Source organism: Helianthus annuus, chromosome 15 (assembly GCF_002127325.2).
Source record: "Helianthus annuus cultivar XRQ/B chromosome 15, HanXRQr2.0-SUNRISE, whole genome shotgun sequence".
NCBI classification, from domain to species: domain Eukaryota; kingdom Viridiplantae; phylum Streptophyta; class Magnoliopsida; order Asterales; family Asteraceae; genus Helianthus; species Helianthus annuus.
This window is the reverse complement of record NC_035447.2, coordinates 127,072,568-127,081,111: the sequence shown is the minus strand read 5'-3', so window position 1 is coordinate 127,081,111 and position 8,544 is coordinate 127,072,568.

Below are 8,544 nucleotides of genomic sequence, written 5' to 3'. Positions count from 1 at the left end.
CCAGGTTTGATGCGTGCTGATTGCGACTCGCAACTGGGAGGTTTCGACTGGTCATGTGTTGTTTCGAGTAGCAACCGAAGGTTGCGACTCGCAACCGTGATAACGTGCATGGCAATCCCTTCTAGAACCTGCAGTGTACGACCCAATGGAATTGCTATTTCATGTAAATGTTGTACTATGCCACTAAACATGTTTCTTGGTCGGTTTTGTGCACATTTTAGATCAAAATCAGCAGATTCAAAACTTTTTAGCAACATTCAAGCTGTTCATCATATATTCATCAGCCATAATCAAATTTCATTCATAAACAACCCAAAATCCTGTTTAAAACTCCTACTTATTTTTCGGACAAAATCATAAACAAGATTAAACCCAAACATGCATTTTAATAGCCACAATCATGAACATTAACTAACAATCAAGCATAAACCTTTTAACATCATCGGATAGCAAAACCCATCAACTTAAACAATATAACACTTCCTATCATGGTCCGAAACATTTAACCAAAACCATAACAAACCACAAACCGGATATCATAACAACAAACATCATAAACATTCACAACAAACATCATCAAGTAGCCACCTTCCTTAGCATATTTATGAACATACAAGCCTAATATTCATACTAAAACCTCTAATCACATCAACAAGCATAAAACCATAGCAATCATCAACAATCATGAACATAAAAGACACTAACCGGTTACTCGGGGTTGAGAGAAAAGGGGTGTTCGGGTGGTCTCTTGGTTCGGCCGATCTTCCTTGTTGATAGCTCACTTGATCCGAGAGATATGAAGGAATGGGGAGATGATTTTGGTTGCTAGAAATTTAGGGTTTTAGGGTTTAGTGAAGAAGATGAGAGGAGAGTGTGAGAAGAGAGTGTGTAAAATGATTAAGGGAGGTGGGGTTGGGTTTATATAATGTTCCGAGTGGGCTTAGGGGGATTCCGGATTGGGTTTTCGGCTACAAGGCCTTAACCGGCCCAAGTGCTTTACTGTTCACTCGAGACCGTGGTCTCGAGTCGGGTCTCGGGTTTGGTTCACATATATATAACACTTATATATATATATATACATACACATAAGTAAATCGGCACATAACACATAATAACAAATAGTTTTTCATACATTTTTACTGTTAGTCGATTACGTACACGTTTGTTACATCGAAAGGTTATCCGGAAAGATCCGAGGTGTCACATTATCCCCAAGTTTTAGGAACTTTCGTCCCGAAAGTTAAGGCAGCCACTGTCAAGCTAGTGTAAGTGAAAGCGTTTCAACGGGGTGTCACATCATCCCCCCGTTAGTTTGGAATTTCGTCCCGAAATTCGTTCGTAGCTTCAGTGCTGGGATTTTCGTTAGGGAACAGCTGGGGATATTTGTGCTTCATCTGGTCTTCCCGCTCCCAGGTATACTCTGGGCCACGTCGCGAGTTCCAACGAACTCGTACAAGAGGTATCTGGCTACGTTTGAGGATTTTGATCTCTCGATCAGTGATCTCAATCGGTTCCTCAGTAAAGTGTAGCTGTTCGTCAATCGTTAGTTCCTTAAAAGGAATCACAAGTGTTTCATCTGACAAACACTTCTTCAGGTTGGATACGTGAAAAACGTTGTGTACCGCACTCAGTTCTTCAGGCAGACTCAATCTATAAGCAACCTTACCGACCTTCTCGGTAATTTCGAATGGTCCGATATATCGCGGATTAAGCTTGCCCCGTTTACTAAAGCGAACCACACCCTTCCAGGGTGAGACTTTAAGTAGAACCCGGTCACCGACCTGGAATTCCAATGGCTTCCTATGCTTATCAGCGTAACTCTTCTGACGGTCACGAGCTGCCGCCATGCGTTGTCTGATCTGGGCAATCTTTTCCGTTGTATCCACCACCATCTCTGGGCCCGTGATTTGACTATCACCGATTTCTGCCCAGCAGAGAGGTGACCGGCATTTACGACCGTACAATGCCTCAAAAGGTGCTGCCTGAATACTAGTGTGGTAGCTGTTGTTGTATGAGAACTCTACTAACGGTAGATGCTTCTCCCAGTTCTTGCCAAAATCGATCGCACACGCTCTAAGCATGTCTTCTAGAGTTTGGATGGTACGTTCGGACTGTCCATCCGTTTGCGGGTGATAAGCAGTGCTCATATCCAAACGTGAGCCAAAGCATTTGTGCATAGCTTGCCACAGTTCCGAAGTAAATCGAGCGTCTCGGTCGGAAATAATTGAGGTTGGCACTCCGTGCCTCGAAACTACTTCCTTTAAGTAAATCTCCGCCAGGGTAGAAAACTTGTCTGTTTCCTTAATAGCCAGAAAGTGCGCGGACTTGGTCAATCGATCTACTATTACCCAAATAGCATCATTTCCGCGTTGAGATCTAGGTAGCCCTGTAACAAAGTCCATGGAAATTTGCTCCCATTTCCATTTCGGGATTTCTGGTTGTTGGAGTAGACCGGCTGGCTTCTGGTATTCTGTCTTGACTCTTGCGCAAGTCAAGCATTTGCTGACGTATGTTGCTATGTGGGCCTTCATACCAGGCCACCAATACGTAGTCTTCAAGTCGTGGTACATCTTGTCCGAACCAGGATGTACTGAGTAGCGGGACTTGTGGGCTTCGTCCATCACGAGTTCACGTAAATCTCCATAGAATGGAACCCAAATGCGCCCTGTTACATAGTAAGCACCATCTTCTTTCTGTTCTAGTTGCTGTCTCGACCCTCGCAGAGACTCAGCCCTGATGTTTTCCGGCTTCAATGCTTCAACTTGAGCATTTCGAATCTGGGTAGGGAGGTTAGACTGGATGGTAAGTTGCAGTGCTCGCACGCGCTTCGGTACGGTGTCCTTTCGACTGAGGGCGTCTGCCACGACATTGGCTTTGCCCGGATGGTATTTGATGGCGCATTCGTAGTCATTCAAGAGTTCGACCCATCGACGCTGTCGCATGTTCAATTCCTTTTGCCTAAAGATATGCTCGAGACTCCTGTGATCGGTGTAAATAGTGCACTTGGTACCGTACAGGTAATGTCTCCATATCTTAAGAGCAAAGATCACTGCTCCCAGTTCCAAGTCATGCGTCGTGTAGTTCTTTTCATGCGTCTTGAGTTGTCGAGAGGCGTAGGCAATAACTTTCTCGCGTTGCATTAACACGCAACCGAGTCCATGAATAGACGCATCGCAGTAAACCACAAAGTCGTCAGTACCTTCAGGTAGCGAGAGAATAGGAGCGCTACAGAGGTTATCCTTAAGCCTCTGAAAAGCAGATTCCTGTGCTGCATTCCACTTGTAGGCGACGCCTTTCTGAGTAAGAGTCGTGAGGGGTTGTGCAATCTTTGAGAATCCCTGAATGAATCTGCGGTAGTAGCCTGCTAAACCCAAGAATTGGCGAACTTCAGTGGGAGTCTTAGGCGTAGGCCAGTTCTTTATCGATTCGATCTTAGCTGGGTCGACATGAATTCCGTCCTTATTAACTACATGGCCGAGGAAATGGACTTCCCGAAGCCAGAAGTCACATTTAGAAAATTTGGCGTACAACTGCTCGTTGCGAAGGAGTTCCAGAATAAGATGTAGGTGCTGTTCATGCTCTTCATGACTTTTCGAATAAATCAAGATGTCGTCGATAAACACAATCACGAATTTGTCGAGGTAAGGCTTACATACGCGGTTCATAAGATCCATGAACACTGCCGGCGCATTGGTCATTCCAAAAGGCATGACGAGGAACTCGTAATGACCATAACGAGTCCTGAATGCAGTCTTGGAAATATCTTCATTACGAACTCTCAGCTGATGATAGCCTGATCGCAGGTCAATCTTTGAATAGTAGCTCGATCCTTGCAACTGATCGAATAGGTCGTCGATACGCGGGAGAGGGTAACGATTCTTGATGGTAACCTTGTTCAACTCACGATAGTCGATGCACATTCGGAATGTGCCATCCTTCTTCTTGACAAAGAGTACTGGTGCTCCCCAGGGTGATGAACTAGGACGGATAAATCCTTTATCCAAAAGCTCCTGTAGTTGCGTAGCGAGTTCTTTCAGTTCTGAAGGGGCTAGGCGGTACGGCGCACGAGCTATGGGTGCTGCTCCGGGAGCTAGCTCGATTTGGAATTCGACCTGACGGTGAGGAGGGAGTCCAGGTAGTTCCTCAGGAAATACCTCGGGATAATCGCGTACTACAGGAAAATCTTCAATCCTCTTTTCCTTATCGTGGGTATTGGTGACGAGTGCTAAGATAGCGGTGTGCCCTTTCTGTAAACACTTCTGGGCTTTTAAAAGCGAGATAATGCCTGTGACTTCTCCACCTTTGTTGCCTTTAACGATGAGGGGTTGACCAGAACGGCGAGGTATACGAACTGCTTTCTCTTGACAAAGGATCTCAGCGCGATGTTTGGATAACCAATCCATACCAATGACGACGTCGAAGCTTCCAAGTTTAACAGGGAAAAGATCGATACTAAACGTGTGACCAGACAATTCTAATGTGCAGTCGCGGATTATGTGCGAGGCCTCAATACTCTTACCATTAGCTATCTCGACGATGTGCTTAGAACTTAATAATGCGGGCGAGTGCTTAAGTTTCTTACTAATGCGAAGGGATACATAACTGGCATCGGCACCGGAATCAAATCACAGAAACATAACGATCATCAAGTAGGAACTTACCCGCCACGACGTTGGGGTCGTTCCTTGCTTCTCCAGCTCCAATCACGAAAGCTCTTCCCCTTGCACCATTCCCAGCATTGTTGTTTTGCTCATTGTTCCCAGCTCCCTGATTGTTGTTGCGATTCTGATTCAGTTCAGGGCAATCCTTTCGCATGTGCCCTGTTGCCCCGCATTTAAAACATGCTCTGTTGTTTCCCTGTTGCTGCTGCTGTTGGGGTTGTTGCTGATTCTGCCTTGCCGGGAACTGACTTCTACAATCCTTTGCTTCGTGCCCCATCTTGTGGCATCGCTGACACTGACCCTTGTTGCATGCCCCATTGTGGTGCCTGATACACTTGTTGCACTTAGGGTAGTTTCCCCGGTAGCCACCCTGTTGCTGAGTGCCTTTGTTGTTGTCAGTTTTCCTTTGCTGAGCTGGGGCTTGAGTAGGGTTAGCATCCTTGCCCTGATTCCCATCCCACTTTCGTTTGCCATCACTAGAACTTCCTTCCGCAGCACTGATCCTTTTGGGCAACCTGCCCTCTTCCACAGCCTGGTCAGTAAGTTTGTGAGCAAGTCGAACGATCGGCTGAATGGTAGTGTGGTTGGCTGAAGTTACATGGCTTCGGATTTCTGGAGCCAGACCCTTGATGTACAGTTCGATCCTTCGATACATAGGCCGAGACATGTTTGGACAAAGAGCAGCATAGTCGTTGGACAGCTTGGTGTAGGTCTCAATCTCTGACCCAACCATCTTGAGTTCATAGTACTCATTTTCCAGCTTGTGGATGTCATCCCTGTGACAGTACTCTTCCTTGATCATATCCTTGAAATCTTCCCACGCAGTAGCGTTTGCAGTCTCCAAACCAAGCATCTGAATTTGCGCCTTCCACCATGAAAGTGAGCTTCCCTCAAGAGTACCAGTAGCAAACTTCACCCAATTAGCAGGGGGACATTCGCAGACAGCGAAGACAGCTTCGACCTTCTCGATCCAGTGCAGGAGTCCTATGGCACCCTCAGTGCCACTGAACGGAAGAGGCTTGCAGTCCATGAAGGTCTTGAAGGTACAAACACGTGGTTGCACAGGTGCAGGCTGACCTGTTGTGAGGAGTGAAGCGAAATAGGTTTAGAGGCGAAAAGACGATGTGGCGGTAGGATCTAAACATCCTAAAACAACGAGTTTACCTATAGGGTGAGCTGCGAAAGCTGCAGCCACAGTGTTGAGCAGGTTAGTGAACTGAGCCTGAGTCATGTTGACGTTTCCTCGTCCGCGTCCACTCATTGTCTTCATAACCAGAAAACATAGTATGAGTGCGTGATAGCGAGAATAAGATAGAAGAGAGAAGATGTATCTATCTAATCAGGCAAACTAGTACGTATAGCAAAACGGAAAGCATAAGACAACCAAGCAAGTAAATATGGATCCGAGCTATGAGGTCAGATAAGTCGAGCCTTGTACTTGGAGTGTAGTGTCGTCACGAGTCACGGGTTATAGTCTGGTTTTTCTCAAAAAGATTTTTCCCCTTTTTAAAACCAAGTTCACTATAACCAATGGCTCTGATACCAATCTGTCACACCCCCAAATTCCACCCGCGGATAACACCCGCTTCGAGGGCGTGACTGACCAGGATCCAGCCACCAATTATACTGAATAACTAAATAGATAACAAAAGCAATACTTATTAACCATACGATTAGCAAGTATTAAGTTTAGAGTCCAAAGTCTTAAGTTCAGAGTAATATGTAGCGGAAGCATAATTAACAGTTTTAAACATTGTTCATAAGGTAAACATGATAAATGCCCAACACACGGGCAGACGACCACTACACATCCCAAGCAGCTGCTCCAGTCACTGGCCACCTGCAAAGCATGCAGTAAGGGGTCAACAATAATGCTGAGTGAGTTCACTAGTTGTCCAGTTTTAATTACCAAAAACTTGTTTCACCAGTTAATTTATCCGTTTATACATGCCATGGGGAGCTACCCCAAAAGTTAGCGACTAAACTGTTTTTCCAATACCGAACACTAGGTAACCGTTTGCGTTTCCGCAGGATGCCCCGATGTCAATGTTCTATCATCATTGACGGATGCCTGAGTACATTAGTTCACGACCGATCCCATACCATGGCACGGTGTGAGGCTGGTAAGACCTAAATAGCGCTATCAACTAATAACCCGTTCGCCTGGCACCGGCGACTAATCGGTATTATGTAGTAGGGACTTGAGTGATAGAGTTGCGTTTAGTGCCGTTGATTGCATTCCGTATAAACAGTAATTAACTAAAAAGGTTTCCCAATACAAGGGAAGATAAAGTAAGTTTGTTCCCAATAACTAGGGAAGGAATGTAGACGGTATCCCCTTTACAAGGGGATAGGGTTGTTTTAGTCTCGTGTCCCAAACCACCGGGACGCATGCTTTTAAGTTGTGAACTCACCTTGGGTTGCTCGGTATGATACGTTACTTGGTTAAGTATGTTGGTCACCACGTCCTAGCATGGTTACCAAGTATGGGTCAAGTCGGGTACAAGTAAACACGTATAGCATACACGTATACAAATAGTTAACTAACATGTATACATACAGTAGCAGATCAAAATGAAGTCCAGTCAATAGGAGGCCCAACAGTTGAAGCCCAAAACAACAAGACAAAAAGTCAAGGCCCAATAACATAAAACAGCCCAGTCGAAACTAAGGTGGTTGCGACTCGCAACCGAGGTTGCGACTCGTAACTGCGGTCTCGGTCCGTCACGTTTTGGTTACGACTCGTAACCGGAGATTGCGACTTAGCAGGTGTGGTTGCGACTCGCAACCAGGTTTGATGCGTGCTGATTGCGACTCGCAACTGGGAGGTTTCGACTGGTCATGTGTTGTTTCGAGTAGCAACCAAAGGTTGCGACTCGCAACCGTGATAACGTGCATGGCAATCCCTTCTAGAACCTGCAGTGTACGACCCAATGGAATTGCTATTTCATGTAAATGTTGTACTATGCCACTAAACATGTTTCTTGGTCGGTTTTGTGCACATTTTAGATCAAAATCAGCAGATTCAAAACTTTTTAGCAACATTCAAGCTGTTCATCATATATTCATCAGCCATAATCAAATTTCATTCATAAACAACCCAAAATCCTGTTTAAAACTCCTACTTATTTTTCGGACAAAATCATAAACAAGATTAAACCCAAACATGCATTTTAATAGCCACAATCATGAACATTAACTAACAATCAAGCATAAACCTTTTAACATCATCGGATAGCAAAACCCATCAACTTAAACAATATAACACTTCCTATCATGGTCCGAAACATTTAACCAAAACCATAACAAACCACAAACCGGATATCATAACAACAAACATCATAAACATTCACAACAAACATCATCAAGTAGCCACCTTCCTTAGCATATTTATGAACATACAAGCCTAATATTCATACTAAAACCTCTAATCACATCAACAAGCATAAAACCATAGCAATCATCAACAATCATGAACATAAAAGACACTAACCGGTTACTCGGGGTTGAGAGAAAAGGGGTGTTCGGGTGGTCTCTTGGTTCGGCCGATCTTCCTTGTTGATAGCTCACTTGATCCGAGAGATATGAAGGAATGGGGAGATGATTTTGGTTGCTAGAAATTTAGGGTTTTAGGGTTTAGTGAAGAAGATGAGAGGAGAGTGTGAGAAGAGAGTGTGTAAAATGATTAAGGGAGGTGGGGTTGGGTTTATATAATGTTCCGAGTGGGCTTAGGGGGATTCCGGATTGGGTTTTCGGCTACAAGGCCTTAACCGGCCCAAGTGCTTTACTGTTCACTCGAGACCGTGGTCTCGAGTCGGGTCTCGGGTTTGGTTCACATATATATAACACTTATATATATATATACATACACATAAGTAAATCG